The sequence below is a fragment of the Ahaetulla prasina genome, chromosome 3 (genome assembly GCF_028640845.1).
Source record: "Ahaetulla prasina isolate Xishuangbanna chromosome 3, ASM2864084v1, whole genome shotgun sequence".
Lineage (NCBI taxonomy): Eukaryota > Metazoa > Chordata > Lepidosauria > Squamata > Colubridae > Ahaetulla > Ahaetulla prasina.
In genome coordinates, this window is record NC_080541.1 from 189,686,154 (window position 1) to 189,697,613 (window position 11,460).

Genomic DNA, 11,460 nt, shown 5'->3' on the forward strand with positions numbered 1-11,460 from the left:
CGGGGACTCCTGACTTAAGGCCCATCTAGCTCTAGTTTTACCTATCTGATCTGGTCCAGCGGGATGTGCATGTTCTGGATCCTGTCAGCTAAGGAATGCAGGCTGGCAATGCCCAGAAGATTATTCTTTTCTGCCATAGCACCCACCAGTTCTACTTACCTTTACTACCGGTTCGCAATGGGGGTGCTCACCTTGTGCACATGCGCTCTTCTGCGCAAACGCAGAAGCTTCTGCGCATGCACAGAAACTTCCTAATGATGTCCGGGTCAGTGGGTGGAACCTCCCGCCGGTTTTACTACCGGTTCTTGCGAACCGGTCCAAACCAGGGACAACCCACCACTGGCACCCACCCTCTGGAATGTTTGCCCTCTATGAATGGCTACCAACCCTTCTTGCCTTTCATAAGAGCCTAAGGACCTGTCTGTGTGCTTTGACCTGAGATCCCAAGTGTGTGAAGGGACCCATTTCCTGGCTATGGCAATTACTGTTGGTTTTCTTGGCTGGCATGTATTTTAGTTTTTGCATATGTATTTGTTTTATTCTTATTATGGTTCAGCACCAAGAGTGGTTGTTGAAATAGGCATCTGTATATAGATTGTTTAAATAAATAAAATGTATATCATCAGAGATGTTGTGCACATAGACAGTATGTAAAAACTTAAATAAATATATTTACCATGAATGGAAACTGATTAGCTGCTGAGCTACAATTCTCTTATTGTGGGAGGTGGAGGGTGGGGAGAGAGGATTGAAACTATAGGGAAACTACTAACTAAGCAACAAAAAGCCTTTTCTAGATATTGCTATGAGGTAAAACAATTTATCGCCTCTGAGGGCAAAGATACATTCCAGAATGTATCTCACAAATTGCATAGCACAAATGTACCCATTCTTTCATTCTCCAGATGAAATAGGAGAAGTGAGCTTTCATCTCACTAATTAGTTGGAAGCCTAAAGAAAAAGTTGACATAAAAACAGAGCGGAGGTAATGGATGTAAAAGGAACTCAGGAAAGAAGTACTAATGAAAAGGGTGGTGAACATAGGGAGAGAAATGATTATGGGCCAAGCTAACTAGTGACAAGAAGAGAAGTGGCATACCCGTGTCCTCCCCAAACTCCCAAACACACCTTGATCACACCAATTATTAACCACCTCACTGTGCCTTCAAGGCCGATGATGGTGAAACATAATACGTTTACATACTGTGAGGCTGTGCTTGAATAGTGCCAGAATAATAAAGGCAATATTACCTTTATATCAGCATACTTGGTGATATCTTAAAGCCACGCGGACGTGGCAGATGAAGGTGAGTATTGTTATATAGTAAACATTGCTATTTCTACTGACAGTGTCCAAATCTCTTGTTTATTTAATTTAATTAGATTTACCAGTATTACCAGTATTAATTAGATTTACCAGTATTACTCCTCAAACATTCAATAATTGGCCCCTTCTGTCATACTAAAACTACACTTTAATGGCAACTTTAAAGAGGAGATCTAGAGAATGCACAAAAAACTTGGGAAAAGGGTCAGCTGCAGATTGTGCACCTCTAATATAAGATTAGACTACAGTTCTTGGTTAACAACTCTAATTAAGACTGGAATTTCCATCACTAAGTGGGGTGGCTATCAGGTGAAACATGACATGTCCACACCACTTAGCAACAGCAGTTCTAGTAGTCCCGGGAGCAATTGTTAGCTGAAGATCAAACTGTTAGGTGAGGACCTCATGCTTCTCTTGCTCTGCCCTATTTGCCTCTGATTTAATTACCCTCCACCTGCTTGTCTCCCACCCCCAGAGCTGCCTACACTCTGTCCCGACGTAATCCTGCTGCCCCCACCAGCCCATTATGTAGGCTGCACATAGGCTTTGCAAGTCTTGTGGAGGTCTCCCACAATCTCACTAAGGGTCAGCAGATGCCTTGACTAAGAGTAGTAACTGTGAGAGGGATCTTGGAGTCCTAGTGGACAACCATTTAGATATGAGCCAACAATGTGCAACAGCTGCCAAAAAAGCCATCACAGTTGTGGGCTGCATAAACAGTATTAATACTACTTTATAATGCCTTGGTAAGCTCACATTTGGAATATTGCATTCAGTTTTGGTTGCCACGATGTAAAAAAGATGTTGAGACTCTAGAAAGAGTGCAGAGAAGAGCAACAAAGATGATTAGGGGACTGGAGGCTAAAACATATGAAGAACGGTTGCAGGAACTGGGTATGTCTATTTTAATGAAAAGAAGGACTAGGGGAGACATGGTAGCAGTATTCCAATATCTCAGGGGTTACCACAAAGAAGGGGGAGTAAAACTATTCTCCAAAGAACCTGAGGATAGAACAAGAAGCAATGGGTGGAAACTAATCAAGGAGAGAAGCAATTTAGAACTAAGGAGAAATTTCCTGACAGAACAATTAATAAGTGGAACAACTTGCCTGTAGAAGTTGTGAATGATCCAACACTGGAAATTTTTAAGAAGATGTTGATAACCATTTGTCTGAAGTGGTGTAGGGTTTCCTGCCTAGGCAGAGGTTGGACTAGAAGATCTCCAAGATCCCTTCCAACTCTGTTATTATCATTATTATCATTATTGTTGTTGTTGTTGTGGTGGTGGTGGTGGTTGTTGTTGTAAGAGACCTTGTCAGAAGTGGGAAAAAGAAAATGCTGAAGTTCAGCTGGGACAGTTGAACCATAACTTTGCAGCAGTGGAACCATAACTTTGGTTCCATAACTTTGAACAGTCTCTGAATAAGTGGCCGTTAAGGAAGAACTACCTGTACTTTTTATTATGATTCTCTGTTCAAGCTAAATATTTTTTAACCAACTTGGCTTTTTCAGATATCAACTTTTTTTTTTTCAAAATTTCTGAATTCAAACAGGTCATGGGGTTCCAGGAACTGGGATTCTGCCATCCCTTGATTGGTTGTTTGCGTCATTATCTTGCGGTCAGGGTCAGAGTGTTCTGTGCTCTATATTTTGCAAGGTAACTCAAACCACATGGAGGAAAAAAGGTCATTAGGCAACCCCCCCCAAAAAAAGTAAAATAAAATCAATATGATTTGATTTCATTGGTAAAATTTAATTGCCCGTAACATTAATATTATTGTTATATTAAAAAAAGAAAATTAATGTAATATTCAGTTGCTTATTGTGCATGTAGTATATGTATACATATTTGTATGTATCTTATAAGTTTGTATCATGGAGAGAGAGAGAGAGAGAGAGAGAGAAAGAGGGAGAGAGAGATGGTGGATTTTGATTTTCTATGCTTTCTATGTTCTCCTGATCTGAAAAGATTGGCGGCATACTTTTACTTTTGTGGCTAAACAAATAAAAGAAACAGCCACCATGTATTTCTATACTGTATGATGTTCAATTAACAAGTAACAGAATAACAAAATAACTGAGTTGGAAGGGACCTTGGAGATCTTGTGGTCCCTCTGCTCATGAGGGGGTCCCAGTGGTGTGATTGAGCCAGTTCACACCACTTCGGGAGAACCGATTGTTAACTTTCTAAGCAGTTTGGCGAACTGGTTGTTGGAAGAACTCATTAGGGCAGAGAACCAGTTGTTAAAGTATTTGAATCCTACCACAGGGGTGGGGGGGGTGTTCCTATATCATTTCAGACAAGTGGTTGTCCAATCTCTTCTTTAAAACTTCCACCTACAACTTCTAAAGGCAAGCTGTTCCACTGATTATGTCAACCGTCCCATTGGCGTGCACAGCAAAAGAAACTCCTGGGACATTTTTATTACTAAGAGTAAAACTTTACTGATAGATCCATATAGGCACAGAAGAAGCAAAGCCAGTTCTAAGGTTTTGGCAGTATAATGAAACCTCCTCTCCCTTTCCCCAGGCTGCCCAGTGTTCATTGTCCATCAATCCAGGTTAAGCATTTTATCTTGGGAAAATAGTTTGCATCTTTCAAAAGTCTTCAGCTCATGACCTTAGGGTTGCAAGATTTCCTCAAGTTGCAAATGGCTCACATAAATTCTTTCTCTCCCTCCCAGCTTCCCACACATTCAAATCAGTGGTGGGTTTCAAATTTTTTTACTACTGGTTCTGTGGGTGTGGCTTGGTGGGCCTGGCAGGGGAAGGCTACTGTAAAATCCCCATTCCTTCCCCACTCCTGGGGGAAGGATATAGCAAAATCTCCATTCCCACCCCACTTTAGGGAAAGGATACTGCAAAATCCCCATTTCCTCCCAATCAGCTGAGACTCGGGAGGCAGAGAATAGATGGGGATGGAGCCAATCAGAGTGGTATTTATCAGTTCTCCAAACTACTCAAAATTTCTGCTACTGGTTCTCCAGAACTGGTCAGAACCTGCTGAAAGCCACTTCTGATTCAAATCATACCACACCTTTGCTTCATTGTCAAGCTACAAGCAGAAAGGTGTTTTGCAAGTCAACCTTGCAAAAAGGGCCTCTGGTGGCTCAACGGACTAAGTCTGTCTGTTATTAACACAGCTCCTTGCAATTACTGCAAGTTCAAGTCCCACCAGGCCCAAGGTTGACTCAGTCTTCCATCCTTTATAAGGTAGGTAAAATGAGGACCCAGATTGTTAGGGGCAATTAAGTTGACTTTGTATATAATATACAAATGGATGAAGACTATTGCTTAACACATTGTAAGCCGCCCTGAGTCTTCGGAGAAGGGCGGGATATAAATTCAAATTAAAAAACAACAACAACAACAAAAAAACCTTGAAAGATTAATTGTTCTAACTGCAAGGAAATTTTTCCTTATTTCTAGGTTGCTTCTCTCCTTGATAAGTTTCCATCCATTGCATCTTGTCCTACCTTCAGGTGCTTTGCAGAATTGTATTATAGTTGCAATGACAACCAGGATTTTTAGAGTCTTAGAGTTTTTATTTCTTATAAAATAAAGAAGGCTGTATAAATGAAACCTTTGGACCATCATTTGAAAATATTGCTATATGCAATGTTTTTAAATAGAAATTTTAATGTGGCTTTTAAGGAGGAAAGTATGTAGGCTAAAACAAAGATGAACAAGAACAGTCCAAGAATAAATATATGTGGGGAAAAAAAGAAATTAGGCTAATTTTAAGTTGAAGGATGCTTTCTAGGTTCTACCAGCTTCTTTAACACTGTTCTTTTTGATCATATTATTTTACTTGGTAAGTTTTTCTTCTCATTTTGGATATATATATATATATATATATATATATATATATATATATATATATATATATATATATATATATATATATATATATATATATATATATATATATATATATATAGGTCTTTAGTTATTGGGTTTTCTCCCGTAAAATTGGAAGTGTCTTGGCGGCGTTTCGGCGAAGTCTCATTCGTCATCTTCAGGCTTCAGCGTGCTTCTGAAGCCTGAAGATGACGAATGAGACTTCGTCAAACGCCGCCAAGACACTTAAAACAAATATATATATATATATATATATATATATATATATATATATATATATATATATATATATATATATACATATTTTAACTGAACGTCTTTCATTGTGAATCTGAATTACTGTCAGTTGTTTTAAATAAATTTTACTTCACAATTGTCTCTTTGCAAATCTCCTCTTTGGATCTCAAATACTGCATTACTGTACTATTCTGAGCAGCTTAGAAAACATATACCGTATATACTCGAATATAAGCCGATCCGAGTATAAGCCGAGGTCCCCAATTTTACCCCAAAAACTGGGGTAAACTGGGGACTCGAGTATAAGCCGAGGGTGGGAAATGAGGCACCTACCGGTTGGGGAAACCCTCCCTCCCCCAGCTGAGAAGGCTGGCGGCTCCCCCGCCCCGCCCTCTCACTGCACCGGCAGGGCTTCCCCGCGCCGTCCGGTAAAATGTGAAAAAAAGAAAAAAAAAACAAAACTCGAGTATAAGCCGTATATACTCGAGTATAAGCCGAGGGGCTTAAAAAAAAAAACAACTCGAGTATAAGCCGTATAGACCCGAGTATAAGCCGAGGGGACGTTTTTCAGCACAAAAAACGTGCTGAAAAACTCGGCTTATACTCGAGTATATACGGTAATTAAATTTAAATTATATTTAATAGTATTATGGTCAAATTAAATGGTCTCACCAAATTAATTTTCATAACAAAAAGGATTGCATCAATACAACAACAAACATAATACAAAGTATGCAAAAAAGAAGGGAAAAAAGCACCAATATTGTCTATGACTAAAAAGTAATGCATCCATTTTGTTCATAAAAAACCAGTTCAAAGGTTGACAGTGCACACATTTCACCAAGCCAACCTTTGGTTTATGTTGCACAATTACCTTCCCAAGAATATGTAATGTTTTTTCCTCTCCAAGCATGATAGGTCTAAATGTTTTCATAATTAATACTTTACAAATTTTGGAGATATATTTTAACCTTAATGTCTTTAAATCTAATTTCTCTGATGAAGACCTCATACGGTATTAGGGTATGGAAAAACCAGGGGATATGACTAAATCTCATGTATTAACATACCTTTAAATGTTTGTATTTCCAGCATAGATCAATAGATAACCAATTCTTTTTAACATTCTTTGAAAAATTCAGTAGACACCAAAAAGAAATATGTTATCAGTGCATACCATGTTAAGTCTAAAGAAACATATTCAATTCAATTAAAAAAAAATGAGGCTAATAACTTGCTAGAACTGGGTTTTCAAATACTTTCTTCCAAATTAGACCAATACTCAGCATTATTTAACTCTAAGGTGACCTCAACTTTGTCTCGTCTGTGTGTATGTTCACACTCATGTATGCGTTGGCATGCCTTCAAGTCAGTATTGATTCATGGCAACTACCTGGAAAGTCCCTGCAATCTTCTTGGCAAGATTTGCTATTGAGAAGTGGTTTGCTATTTCCAACTACCTAGAACTGAGAGAGTGATTGGCTCAAGGTTATCCAGCTGTTTTTATGCCTAAGGTGGGCCTAGAACCAGGGGTGAAATCCAGTAGGTTCTGACAGGTTCTGGAGAACTGGTAGTGGAAATTTTGAGTTTGGAGAACCGGCAAATTCCATCTCTGGCTGGCCCCAGAGTAGTGGGGGGATGGATATTTTGCAATATCCTTCCCCCAGGAGTGGGGAGGGAATGGGGATTTTGCGGTATCCTTCCCCTGCCACACCCACCAAGCCACCGGTAGTAAAAAAAAATTGGATTTCACCACTGCCTAGAACTCAGGATCTCCTGGTTTCTAGCCTGGTCCCTTAACCACTACAACAAACTGGCTCTCAAACTTTAGCTAGTCTATGACTCCCAGTTTTCCAAGGATACATTTTTTTCAACTATCATGATTTGAACATGTATGCAATCAGTCTAAATGTTAAGTTATTACTACATTTTCGTATTTGGATTAATTTAATTTAATTCTCCATCTCTGTATCACTCTCTAAGTACCTTGCTACCATGTTTCCCCGAAAATGAAATAAGTGCTTGGCCTTACTGCTATGCGCTCAAAAGCCCAATTGGGCTTATTATCATGGGATGTCTTATTTTGGGGGAAACAGGGTAGTTATGGCATTTAATTCTTATTTAAATAGTCACTGGAAGCTTTTGACTGGATGCTTTTTTAAAATTCAAAATTCATAGTTCTCTTTATTTCACAATGCAATTTATCAATAATAATAAAAAGTATATTAGAGAAAATCTATATGCATTTAGACATAAAGCTAACATTAAATAATTCAGTCTATTAAAGGAGATTGTTTACAAAAACCGTGCTTTTTTGAAATAAATTTGTGGGACGAAATATGGGAAGAAGAATTTTTTAAAAATTGAAGTACTACAGAAGGCATTAAGTTATACTTGTCAAATTGTTTCTACTTATCTGGAGGGAGGGGAACTCACCTTTTATATATTTACTTTTTCTTTTTTCTACCCCCTTCCATTTTTCTATTTTTTTTTTCTTTACTTTTTATATTTTCCTTAGTTTGTTTTAGTTTTTCATCTTTGTATTCAAAAACATTGGTGGATGATCTCTGGAGGGCCAGGGATAGGGTTACTCCTCTGCCCTGGTCCTATTAGACCTCTCAGCGGCTTTCGATACCATCGACCATGGTATCCTGCTGCGCCGGTTGGAGGGGTTGGGAGTGGGAGGCACCGTTTATCGGTGGTTCTCCTCCTACCTTTCTGACCGGACACAGACGGTGTTGACAGGGGGGCAGAGATCGACTCCGAGGTGCCTCATGTGTGGGGTGCCGCAGGGATCGATTCTCTCACCCCTCCTGTTCAAAATCTATATGAAGCCGCTGGGTGAGATCATCAGTGGTTTTGGGGTGAGATACCAACTGTACGCTGATGACACACAGCTGTACTTTTCCACCCCAGGCCACCCCAGCGAAGCTATCGAAGTACTGTCCCGGTGTTTGGAAGCCGTACGGGTCTGGATGGGAAGGAACAGGCTCAAGCTTACTCCCTCCAAGACGGAGTGGCTGTGGATGCCGGCACCCCGGTACAGTCAGCTGCAGATTCGGCTGTCTGTTGGGGGCGAGTCGTTGGCCCCGATGGAGAGGGTGCGCAATTTGGGCATGCTCCTGGATGGGTGGTTGTCCTTTGAAGAGCATTTGACGACCGTCTCCAGAAGAGCTTTCTATCAGGTTCGCCTGATCCGCCAGTTGCGTCCCTTCCTGGACCGGGATGCCCTATGCACGGTCACTCATGCTCTCGTTACCTCTCGCTTGGACTACTGCAATGCTCTCTACATGGGGCTCCCCTTGAAGAGCACTCGGAGACTCCAGCTAGTCCAGAATGCGGCTGTGCGGGTTATTGAGGGAGCGGTTCGGAGCTCCCATGTACCTATCCTGCGCAGACTGCACTGGCTACCTGTTGTCTTCCGGGTGCGCTCCATGGCTTAGGACCGGGATACTTACGGGACCGTCTACTGCCGTCTTCTATCTCCCAGCGACCGGTGCGTTCCCACAGAGAGGGACTCCTTAGGGTGCCGTCAGCCAAACAATGTCAACTGGCGGCCCCCAGGGGGAGGGCCTTCTCTGTGGGGGCTCCTACCCTGTGGAACGAGCTTCCCCCTGGACTCCGACAATTGCCTGACGTTAGGACCTTTCGCCGCGAACTTAAAACCTATTTATTTCGTATTGCTGGACTGGCTTGATTTTTAAAATTTTAATTTGTTTTAATGGGTTTTAAATTTCTGTAATTTTATAGGGTGTAATTGGTATTTTAAATTTTTCGCCAATTGAATAAGTTTTTTAAGGGTTGTTCTTAATATTGTATGTGTTTGTTTTTGTATTTTATTTGGTTGTTCACCGCCCTGAGTCCTTCGGGAGAAGGGCGGTATACAAATTAAAAAATAATTATTATTATTATTATTATTATTATTATTATTATTATTATTATTATTATTATTATTATATTATTATTATTATTATTATTAACATTAAAAAACTATTGCAAAAGAAATTTGTGAATAAATCTTTCAACAAACTCAATTTGACAGCTATGCAAAAAAGGGGAAATGAGAGAAGGTTATGCCTTACCTGTAAATTTAGTGGTGGGAAGGAGATAATGTAATCCAAAACTTTTTGGATACTTTTTTTAAAGAGAAAAACAATTTTTAAATTTAGTTTAGATGGATAAGATTCTTCATTGGACTCATCTGTTTATATTTAAAGAGCTTGCAACCATTTAGTCCTTTAATATTAATACTATTTGCTTATGTAGAAGTTAACAGATGAAAATATTCCAGAGAAATGTTCTGAAAGAGAGAGTAATTGAATATATTATATTTTTCTTTGTGTTTTCTTGTTAGACAGAAAGTGTATCTTAGATTGTGTTGTTACTTTTCTATGAATTCTGTGTCTCTCCCAAACAAAACATAAAAATATTAGTCAGGAGACCATTCTGCCATCTGCTGGAGAAAATATTCAGAACAGTATACCAGTTTTTATTAGGCCTTATCAAAAAAAGAAAACCCTCAGCTTAAAAATGTATTGTTTATCCAGAGCAAATAGCATAAATAGATTCGATAGAAGAACTAAGCTAGCAATGCAATTAGCATATGCAATTTTATATTTGACATTTTTGACTCAGAACTAAATATTAATCAGTAACTAATATATGATTCTGGTTACATAATTCCATTCTCATAGATTTATGAATATATATTGAGGGAAATTTTATTGGAACAAAATGTTGTTTTAAAATTGTAAAGAAAAAATTGAATAACCTGCAGTATGTTCATGATACTACTGTAATGATCCAGAAGCTCAGGCAATGAAAGTGAAGGAGCACAGTGAAAAAATAGGGTTGAGATTAATGTATACAAGAAATATGTTAGAGAGAGAAATAAAGTCTAGCACCTAGCTAACTTCAATCTTTTACTCTTTTACTAGTAGAAAGCACTTAACTAGATTCTAGGATTCGGCTATCCCTTATAATGTATTTTTTGTACATGAATATTCTGCTATAGAATTTGTGCTTCCCCACAAGCACAGAACTCATACAGAAAAGAAAAAAAACATTTTCATCTCCTACCAGGACAACTAAAGCAAACATAGAATTGAGTACACATTTTTCTTAAAAGAAGCAACCCAAGGAATTCCTATACTCCTGATTATAAGGCTGTGGGAGTATTTAACCTCTTCTTCCACAAATAATATTTTCTTGTTAAAAATGTAGCCCAGCTGCTACTGTTAAACCAACTGAGGGATCTCAAGCACAGATGGATCAGGGATAGGCAGACAATATTTCTCATCAGTCCTTCTCCAGGCTCGTCTGTCTCTTTGAGCACTAAAGCCTTGTCTGACCTTAGCCCAAGGGACAGATCGCAGGCACAGAAGATAGACAATGATTAAGCTCCACACCTGGGTTCCACCATGCCCTGCACCTGCCTATATTCTCTCAGCCTCCCTGCACCTGAGCAGTTAGTGATGCTTTTCCAGGCAGCACCTGATGCTTCAGTTAATCCTCGGTGAAAGGAAAGCAAAGCAAAAAGCTCCCCCCAATGGCTTTAATTTGTTAAAGCAGTAAGGAAGCGTCATGTGCCAGCTTTCACAGAAAAGGCCTCAGCAAGGGTGCCAGTGCAAAGTGCTTACAGCCTGCACAAAATTTGACCAGAGACGTTTAGTTGCATGATCCTGAGATGTCCTTTTCTGTTATCATCCACTTTTGATGTATTTGGTTTGTTATTTGCAATTGTTTTTCCCAATGTTTATCTCCAAAGGGAATAACATGATGGGTTTAATAGAATAGAATAGAATAGAATAGAATAGAATAGAATAGAATAGAATAGAATAGAATAGAATAGAATAGGAATTTTTTATTGGCCAAGTGTGATTGGGCACACAAGGAATTTGTCTTGGTGCATATGCTCTCAGTGTACATAAAAGAAAAGATATGTTCATCAAGAATTCTAAGTTACAACACTTAATGATAGTCATAAGGTACAAATAAGTTTATGCCAAATGTTATATACCCTATACGACTAGAAA